This window comes from Choloepus didactylus, chromosome 1 (assembly GCF_015220235.1).
Source record: "Choloepus didactylus isolate mChoDid1 chromosome 1, mChoDid1.pri, whole genome shotgun sequence".
Lineage (NCBI taxonomy): Eukaryota > Metazoa > Chordata > Mammalia > Pilosa > Megalonychidae > Choloepus > Choloepus didactylus.
The window spans coordinates 165706262-165714965 of NC_051307.1; positions in this window are offsets into that span (position 1 = coordinate 165706262).

Here is an 8704-nt window from a genome sequence, read left to right on the forward strand (position 1 = left end):
ATGCAAAATATATTCCTTACTGTGAAATGCAATAAAAAAGTTTGAAAGGCACTGCCCTGAACATAGTAGAGGCTGCTAAAAATACAAACATCAATAGAGTTGCAAAGATGCTGGCGAGTTCCAGATAACTTGAAAATAAAAAGCAAGCAGAATGAATACATTTGGGTGCAATTTGAAAATGAAAAATACATTCTGACCTTCATTTTACTTATATTCATAAAAATTGTGTTCTTCCTTTCTTCTCTACTCTCTCACTAGTATATTCCATCAGTAATAATCCTAAAGGCTACTTTAAGCTGCCTGTGTCCAGTTCCTAACATCTGGTAAACAATGCTCCACTTTCCTAGAAGTGCCATACTCTAGAGGAGTAAGCCCTACGTCAGCCAGTGTCACACACACACACCCCTCCCAAGTGTTGACTTGCTTTAGCTGTTTGTGAAAAGTGAAAACATAATCTCATCCGGTCAAGTTTTCAACCCAAAAAACTGATTTCTATTTCAAATATGGGTTCTTGAAATAAGAAAAGTATTATTTTTTAAGGAGAGCAAAGGGCTGCCTTAGTAAGGTGGTAATTTTTAATGTTTCTTAAGAGGTGATAAGACAAGGTTATTCCCAAAATGATCAAGAAAATAGCCATATGCATCTATTTTTGAGGTTTTATTACCAAATAGTAGATCATAAGCATGTAAAACCTTTGCTATATCAAAATTCCCTATTTCTTGAATACCTCCTGGAGTTCAGCACCAATCTGGAAATTATAATAGCAATATGAATGTCCTATTTCCTGGTTTATCATCAACATTGCTCTTTGAAACAAACCTTGCATAGAAAACCATTCATTCCTACACTTCCACTTTGGCAAATAACTGTTTTGAGAGGTACCAAACTGGGGAGTTCCTGGACTACAGAGTTTAATTTCAAATCAACTAAATTCTACCAATCATCATTTTCTTTCTTTAAAAGTTTTCCAAGCAACAAGGGTCTTTCTTTAGCAGACTCAGGAAGTCAGTTCCTTTTTTTAGTCACTGCTATCCAGACCATTCACCTGAAATAATACAGCCTTGTAGTTAAAGGAGTTTAGTAATTTCCATTCACTCTTTTTCTCTGTGGGAACTCAGGAAAGTTACTTACTCTAGTGAATATGTTCTTCTGTATTGATGAGAGGTCATGGCACTCTACAGGGTATCTGAGGGGGTTTACCTAATTCCCACAGTACCTGATCCCCCAAATCCTACTTGTTTAAACTGCTTGGGGAGACAGCATACAATGAAATAACAAGAGAACATTTTATAAACCAATCTATCAGGTTCAAAATAGCAAAGTGCAGACAGAATGCTACAATGAAGAGACAGCAGTCACCAGGGTGAGGAGAGGTTAAATCAGACAAGAATTCTGGGACCTGGCTTTTGAGCCTGGCTTTAAGAGACAGGGATGTATTTCAGATCATGTACAAAAGGCAACAGACAGCACCTGTATAGAAGCAAAATACTATAACAATCCCATACTTCATTTGTAAAATCTACAGTTTACTATGATATTAATGAAGTCTTTAGGTCCTTCTCTTTATAATCCTGTTCTAGCTAATGAAATCTCACCTGAGGCTTTGGAAGTGCAAGTCTTCAATCAGTTTAAATAAAAAAAAAGAACTCTGGTTAGCTAAGATTAATAAATTTTAGGAATGAAGTTGGAGAGAGAAAAACATTTACTAGAATGTAATTGTGTTTTGTATTTAGTGATGATGAAATTATACTTGGAAGTTTATTTGTAAAAGTCCCTTTTGGGACACCTGGCCCTCAAAAGTTCAATATGTCTCCTGTATATAGGCCTCACATGCCAGTTGGTCACCATGGGAAAGAAAATTCAAATTGATAATTAACATTTTAGAAGATAAAGAGCTATTCTTTTATAGCTAGAAAGGTTTTAATTATCTTTTATGCATAAGTGAATCAATGACTTTGCCTCAGTTGCTCTATCTATAAAATAGGGGTCATAATAGTTCAAATGATTGTCTAAGGACAAAGTAATATGTACTTTGAAGTTATTTAGCACAGTGCCTGGTACTAAAAATATACAATAAATGATAGACATTATTGTTAAACCCAACACATGAAAAGCTAGAGCAAAGCAAGTGATCTGAGAAGAAGTAAGAGTGCTGAGCAAAAAGATCAAGGCATCCATGAGACCAGTGTTGCCAACGCTAACAGCAGAACTGTGCAGAGGCAGAGAAGGTCAACATTATCAAATGTGGCTAAGAATGGAAGAAGGGTGAAAACACGAGAAGAAAATAATTGCAGCAATTTCAGCAGAGGTGCCAGGCTGAAGTCACACTGGAAAGATTGGAGAAGTACCTCAGAATATAAAAGAAATCTTGAAAACAGGCTAGAAAGAATTCTCCCTAACATGCATACTTGTGCCCCTCCTGCAGTTTTTCCTGTTATCCAAATTTTCGGAAATAAAAACAATTTGAAAGAACCCTGAGTATGTTCAGAAATACTAAAAAAAAAAAAAATTAAGAGCTGATATTACTACTTCCTGGGAATTTCCTCTTCCTATAACATTCAGGGTTATATTCTGGCCTTACCTCATAGCCCTAAGGATGCCAAGTTTGCCCTCTTGTTGAGGTTTCCAGGTTTCACTTGCTATCACTCTGTAGGACATGCTATTTTGCTGGCTAGCACACCACAAACTCAGAGCAGCACTTGGAAAGCAGTCATCATTGGGAAAAGAGAATGAATTTAACTTCTGCAAAACGAAAAATTCTTACCAGTAACTGATCCCAAAGGTGGTGACCTGGTATTTTCAATGAGATGAATGTAGGGACCTTGGTATTTATTCCATAATGTCTTTCGATGGCCTCATTTCAGTAAAGACTGGATATTATTCTGTACCTTCTACCAATTTGAAATTAAATACCATTTCTCTTGGACAGATGTATTAATATACTCCTCCCCTATTCCAGCAACAGCATTCTGAGCCATACAGAATAGGTTGCTTTTGCACTTCTTTCCAGAGCTCTGAACAATCCAAAATTCAAACCCATTCATCAGTAAACATTCTAAGATGAGAACCTCATGCTAAGGAGGAAGTTAAGTTTTAAAATTCAAAGGTGACTGCACTAGGCCATTTATCAGTCTGTAAAAGTGGGACAAACAGATGTAGATGATTGAGATAATACCTGGGAAAGTGCTTCCAGCAAATTTCACTGGATTCACCTGTGGGTTGTTTTTCTTTTTTTTTTGGGGGGGGGGGGGGTGATCAAATGCCACTTGAACTTGTTGCAATATACATGCAATCATTTTTATTCCTCCTAGTCCTAATAACATTTTAGATACCTGCTGTTCCCGTTTGCTAAAGCTGCTGTTATGCAAAATACCAGAAATTGGCTTTTATAAAGGGGATTCAATAGGTCATAAATTTACCATTCTGAGGCCATAAAAGTGTCCAAACCAAGGCATCAACACAAGGATACCTGCACTGAAGAAAGACTGATGGTGTCTGGAATACCTCTGACAGCTGGGAGGCACATGGTTAGCATCTGCTGGTCCTTTGCAACCAGGTTCTGGTTTCAAAATGGCTCTCTCCAGAATGTTTCTGAGATTCTGTTTCTCTTAGCTTCTCTTTCTCAGCTTCTGTGCATTCTTGCTTGTTCTTCCAGGGTGTTCCTTTCTAAGCGTCTGGGAGTCCTCTCTTAGCTTCTCTGCGGCAAATTCTTGGCCTCATCTCTTAGCATCTCCAAATATCTGTGTCGGCTCTTAGCTTCTCTTCAAAATGTCTCACTCAGCTTCTCTTGGGGTATTTTGTTCTCTCTGCTCTCTGTGTGAGCTCTCTTTAAAGGACTCCAGTGATCTAATTAAGACCCACCTGGAATGGGTGGGGTCACACCTCCATGGAAATGATCTAATCAAAAGGTCTCACCTATAGTTGGGTAAGTCACATTCTCCATGGAAACACTCAAAAGGTTCCACCCTGGAGGAAGGAGGGAAGATGGCGGCATAGAGAGGAGTGGAAGCTAAGTAGTCCCACTGGAACAACTAAAAAAAACAGAAACAACTAGTAAATAATCCAGAATAACTGCGGGGGGACAAATGAGACCATCCACTTATCATACACCAACCTGAATTGGGAGGAATGCCCGAGATCACAGCATAAAATCTACAGGTAAAATCTGCAGATCCAAGTCGTGAGACCCCCTCCCCCATAGCCCGAGCTGCAAAACCTTGTAGTGCCAGAGAGAAGCTCTCTCCCAGCAAGCGAATATAGCTCAGCTGAGCTCCAACTGGGGTTTTAAATAGCGAGTGTGAACTGCTCACTACAGGTACGAATTCCCAAAAAACAGACAGAGGCTTTGGGTGACGACTGACCTTGGGAGAGCCAGAGGGTCGCCTTGGACTAGGTCTGAAGGGGACTATCTGTTTCTTTTTCTTCTCAGTGGAGAAAGCCCCAGCCATTTTCAGTTTCCAGGGCTGTGACTCAGAGAAGGGTGGAGATAGCACAAGCAGAGAGAGACCATTGAAATGCTAATGACCTCCCCCTAGGGGGTCTATCTTTTCTAAGAGGAAAGAGGCGGGGCCCTTTCCATTCAGAACCAGACCCCAGAGCCTGGAGGAACACGGCCATACCTCCTCACACCAGTCAAGAATTATAGGCTAACAGGCGCCATCTGCTGGGCAGAAAAGCACAGTGACCTGAGGCATCACAGGGTGGAGCAATTTTCCAAGACACACCCTCAGGGAGACAAGATACTGAATATTTCTTCCCTCTGGGACCTGAGCCTGTTCTGGTCTGGGAAAACCTGATGGGGTAACCAAGGAAACCATGCCTAGACAACAGAAAATTACAACCTATACTAAGAAAAACAAAGTTATGGCCCAGTCAAAGGAACAAACATACACTTCAACTGAGATACAGGAATTTAAACAACTAATGCTAAATCAATTCAAAAAGTTTAGAGAAGATATTGCAAAAGAGATAGAGGCTGTAAAGAAAACACTGGGAATACATAAGGCAGAAATCGAAATTTCAAAAAAACAACTAGTAGATTCTATGGAAAGGAAAGGCACAACACAAGAGATGAAAGACACAATGGAAACATACAACAGCAGATTTCAAGAGGCAGAAGAAAACACTCAGGAACTGGAGAACAAAACACCTGAAAGCCTACATGCAAAGGAGCAGATGGAGAACAGAATGGAAAAATATGAGCAACATCTCCAGGAACTTAAGGATGAAACAAAGTACAAGAATGTACGTATCATTGGTGTCCCAGAAGGAGAAGAGAAGGGAAAAGGGGCAGAAGCAATCATAGAGGAAATAATCAATGAAAATTTCCCATCTCTTATGAAAGACATAAAATTACAGACCCGAGAAATGCAGCATACTCCAAACAGAAAAGATCTGAATAGGCCTATGCCAAGACACTTAATAATCAGATTATCAAATGTCAAAGACAAAGAGAGAATCCTGAAAGCAGCAAGAGAAAAGCAATCCATCACATACAAAGGAAGCTTAATAAGACTATGTGCGGATCTCTCAGCAGAAACCATGGAGGCAAGAAGGAAGTGGTGTGATATATTTAAGATAATGAAAGAGGAAAACTGTCAACCAAGAATCCTATATCCAGCAAAGCTGTCCTTCAAATATGAGGGAGAGCTCAAAATATTTTCTGACAAACAGACAATGAGAGACTTTGTGAACAAGACACCCGCCCTACAGGAAATACTAAAGGGAGCACTACAGAGTGATGGAAGACAGGAATGTGTGGTTTGGAACACAATTTTGGGAGATGGTAGCACAACAATGTAAATACACTGAACAAAGATAACCATGAATACAGCTGAGAGAGGAAGGTTGGGAGCATGTGAGACACCAGAAGAAAGGAGGAAAGATAAAGACTGGGACTGTGTAACTTGATGAAATCTAGTGTGTTCAACAATTGTGATAAAATGTATAAATATGTTCTTTTATGAGGGAGAACAAGCAAATGTCAACATTGCAAGGTGTTAAAAATGGGGAGGTATTGGGGGAGGGATGCAATCAACGTAAACTAGAGACTGTAACTAACAGAATCATTGTATTATGCTTCCTTTAATGTAACAAAGGCGATATATCAAGGTAAATGCAGATAAGAGGGGGGGATAGGGGAGGCATGTTAGATGCTTGACATTTCTTTACTTTGATTTAAGGTTATTTTTCCTTTTGCTGCTTCCTAGCTGTCATTTTTTTTTCCTCTTTCTTTTGCCTATCTTCTTTGACTCTCCCTCCTGCCTTGTGGAAGAAATGTAGATGCCCTTATACAGATGGTGGTGAAGGCGGTGAACACATAAATATATGACTATACAAAGAACCATCGATTATTTACTTAGGATGGCATGTATGGTGTGTGAACAAAACCACATTAAAAAAAAAAAACGGGTTGATAACAAAACCTCGAGGGCAATATACTGAGTGAAATAAGCCAGACATATGAGGACAAATATTGCAGGGTCTCACTAATAGGAACTCATTATAATATGTAAACTCATAGACATAAAATATAAGGTACTAAGATATAGGATGAGGCTTAAGAATGGGGAGCGGTTGCTTAGTATGAGAAGAATGTTCAACTAGGATGAACTTAAATGTTTGGAAATGAACAGAGGTGACAGTAGCAAGATGTGAGAATAACTAACAGTGCCGAATGGTGCATGAATGAGGTGGAAAGGGGAAGCTCAGAGTCACATATGTCACCAAAAGGAAAGTTGGAGATCAAAAGATGGGAATGTATAAAACTGAATCCTATGGTGGGCAGTGTCCAGGATTAACTGTACAAATATTAGAAATCTCTTCCATGAACCAGAACAAATGTATGACAATACAATTAGAAGTTAATAATAGAGGAGCATATAGGGAAGAAATATATACCTATTGCAAACTATATACTACAGTTAGTAGTATTTCAACATTTTTTCATAAATAGTAACAAATGTACAATACCAACACTATGAGTCAACAATTAAGGCGGGTTGGTTAGGGATATGGGAGGATTCGAGTTTCCCTTTCTTTTTTTCTTTTTTCATCTTTCACTTTATTTCTTGTCTGGAGTAATGAAAAGGTTCTAAAAATTGAACAAAAATTAAGTCTGGTGAGGTACTAGAGACTGTGAGGTACAGCTGTATGAGGGTACCAGGAGCAACTGATTGTACACTTTGGATCTTTGGATAATTGTATGGTATCTGAAGAATCCCAATAAAAATTAAAAAGGAAAAAACAAACAAACAAAAAGGTTCCACCCTAATCAAAAGACTAATAAGTCTGCCCCGACAAGATTGCATTAAAGAACATGGCTTTTGTGAGGGACATAGTAAGATTCAAACCAGCACACCTGGTTAAAAGTTAAGTCTTTCTCCTGATACATATGTATTTACATAGTTATATACATTTATTTAAGAATCAATTTTGGTATTACCACTTTGGGGATACCTGGAGATTTCTGTGTATAAAGTAAGTCATCATGAGTATCATGAATAGCTAGGAATGCTTTTTGGGGGGAAAAAGATGAAACTAAATTACAACCTAAGCACACTTATCAACTCAATTCATAATTTTCATTTAGGACTTCAGAAGTACCAATATTGGATTTTCAATAATTTATAGATGAGTCATTTGACTGTGAAAAAATTATGCCATCATGTAAACCAGCATACAAGATTAAAAAAACGTTTCGGGTGTCCCTTTACATATATATTAGCTCTTTAGGAGGATTAACAAAGGGACTGGTACCTCATCTTGAAAAACTGCCATGTGTTTGTCTAGGCATTACTCTCCCCCATCCTCTTCTATCTGGTTCATGTGTATTACACATTAGAGGGGAATAAATCAAAAGATGTTGACATGAAAACTAAAAGGAAAGAAAGTCTACTTTGCACAAGGTCTCAATGCTTATAATCCTGGATATCCATGGATGCACACTTTATATTTCCATGATGGAGGGGTGATGTGGATTAATCCATGTTAGCAAGTAATCGTGTGCTGACAAACAGGCAGTCATTTTTTTAGTAAATACATGTTAACATTACTTTGAAAAGAAATAGGGTTTGTAAATGTACCCATGAGAACAGTTATAAATTAGCTAAAATTGCCAAGTAATACATCATTTATGCCTTCATTAAAACACTGGAAGAAAAGTCCCAACCAACAGTATTCCTGAAAACCCTAGGGAGTGCACTGGGCTCTATCTAAGTCTCTATAAACGTTTTTCTTAGTAAGTTTATTTTTTCAGAAACTTAAGGCCTCCAGATGACCCCATGTCAGATAAGCTCTGAAACCCAGAGGTACCAGTCTCTCCAAGAACAACCAGTTTCATGCCTCAAACCCCATAAGGTCAACATCCCTGTACAGCACAAAGAAGTTAAAATGCTCATTACCCGGATATCCCTGAAGACTCAGAGAGATCAAATGAGCGAGAGAAGGTGTAACTGAGAAATCTGAATTTAACAAATGACTACAATATTGGCTCATTATATAGATATTTCTTTTTAGTTCTTGTGTTTTAGAATAGCCAGGAGGAAATACCTGAAGTTGTTGAACTGTAATCCAGTATCCTCGATCTTTTATAAAGGTTTTATAACTACCAAAAAAAAAGTGTTTGTATGGATCTATTCCTGGATGTTCTGTTCTGTTCCACTGATCTATCTATCTATCTCTGACAATACTACACTGTCTTGGT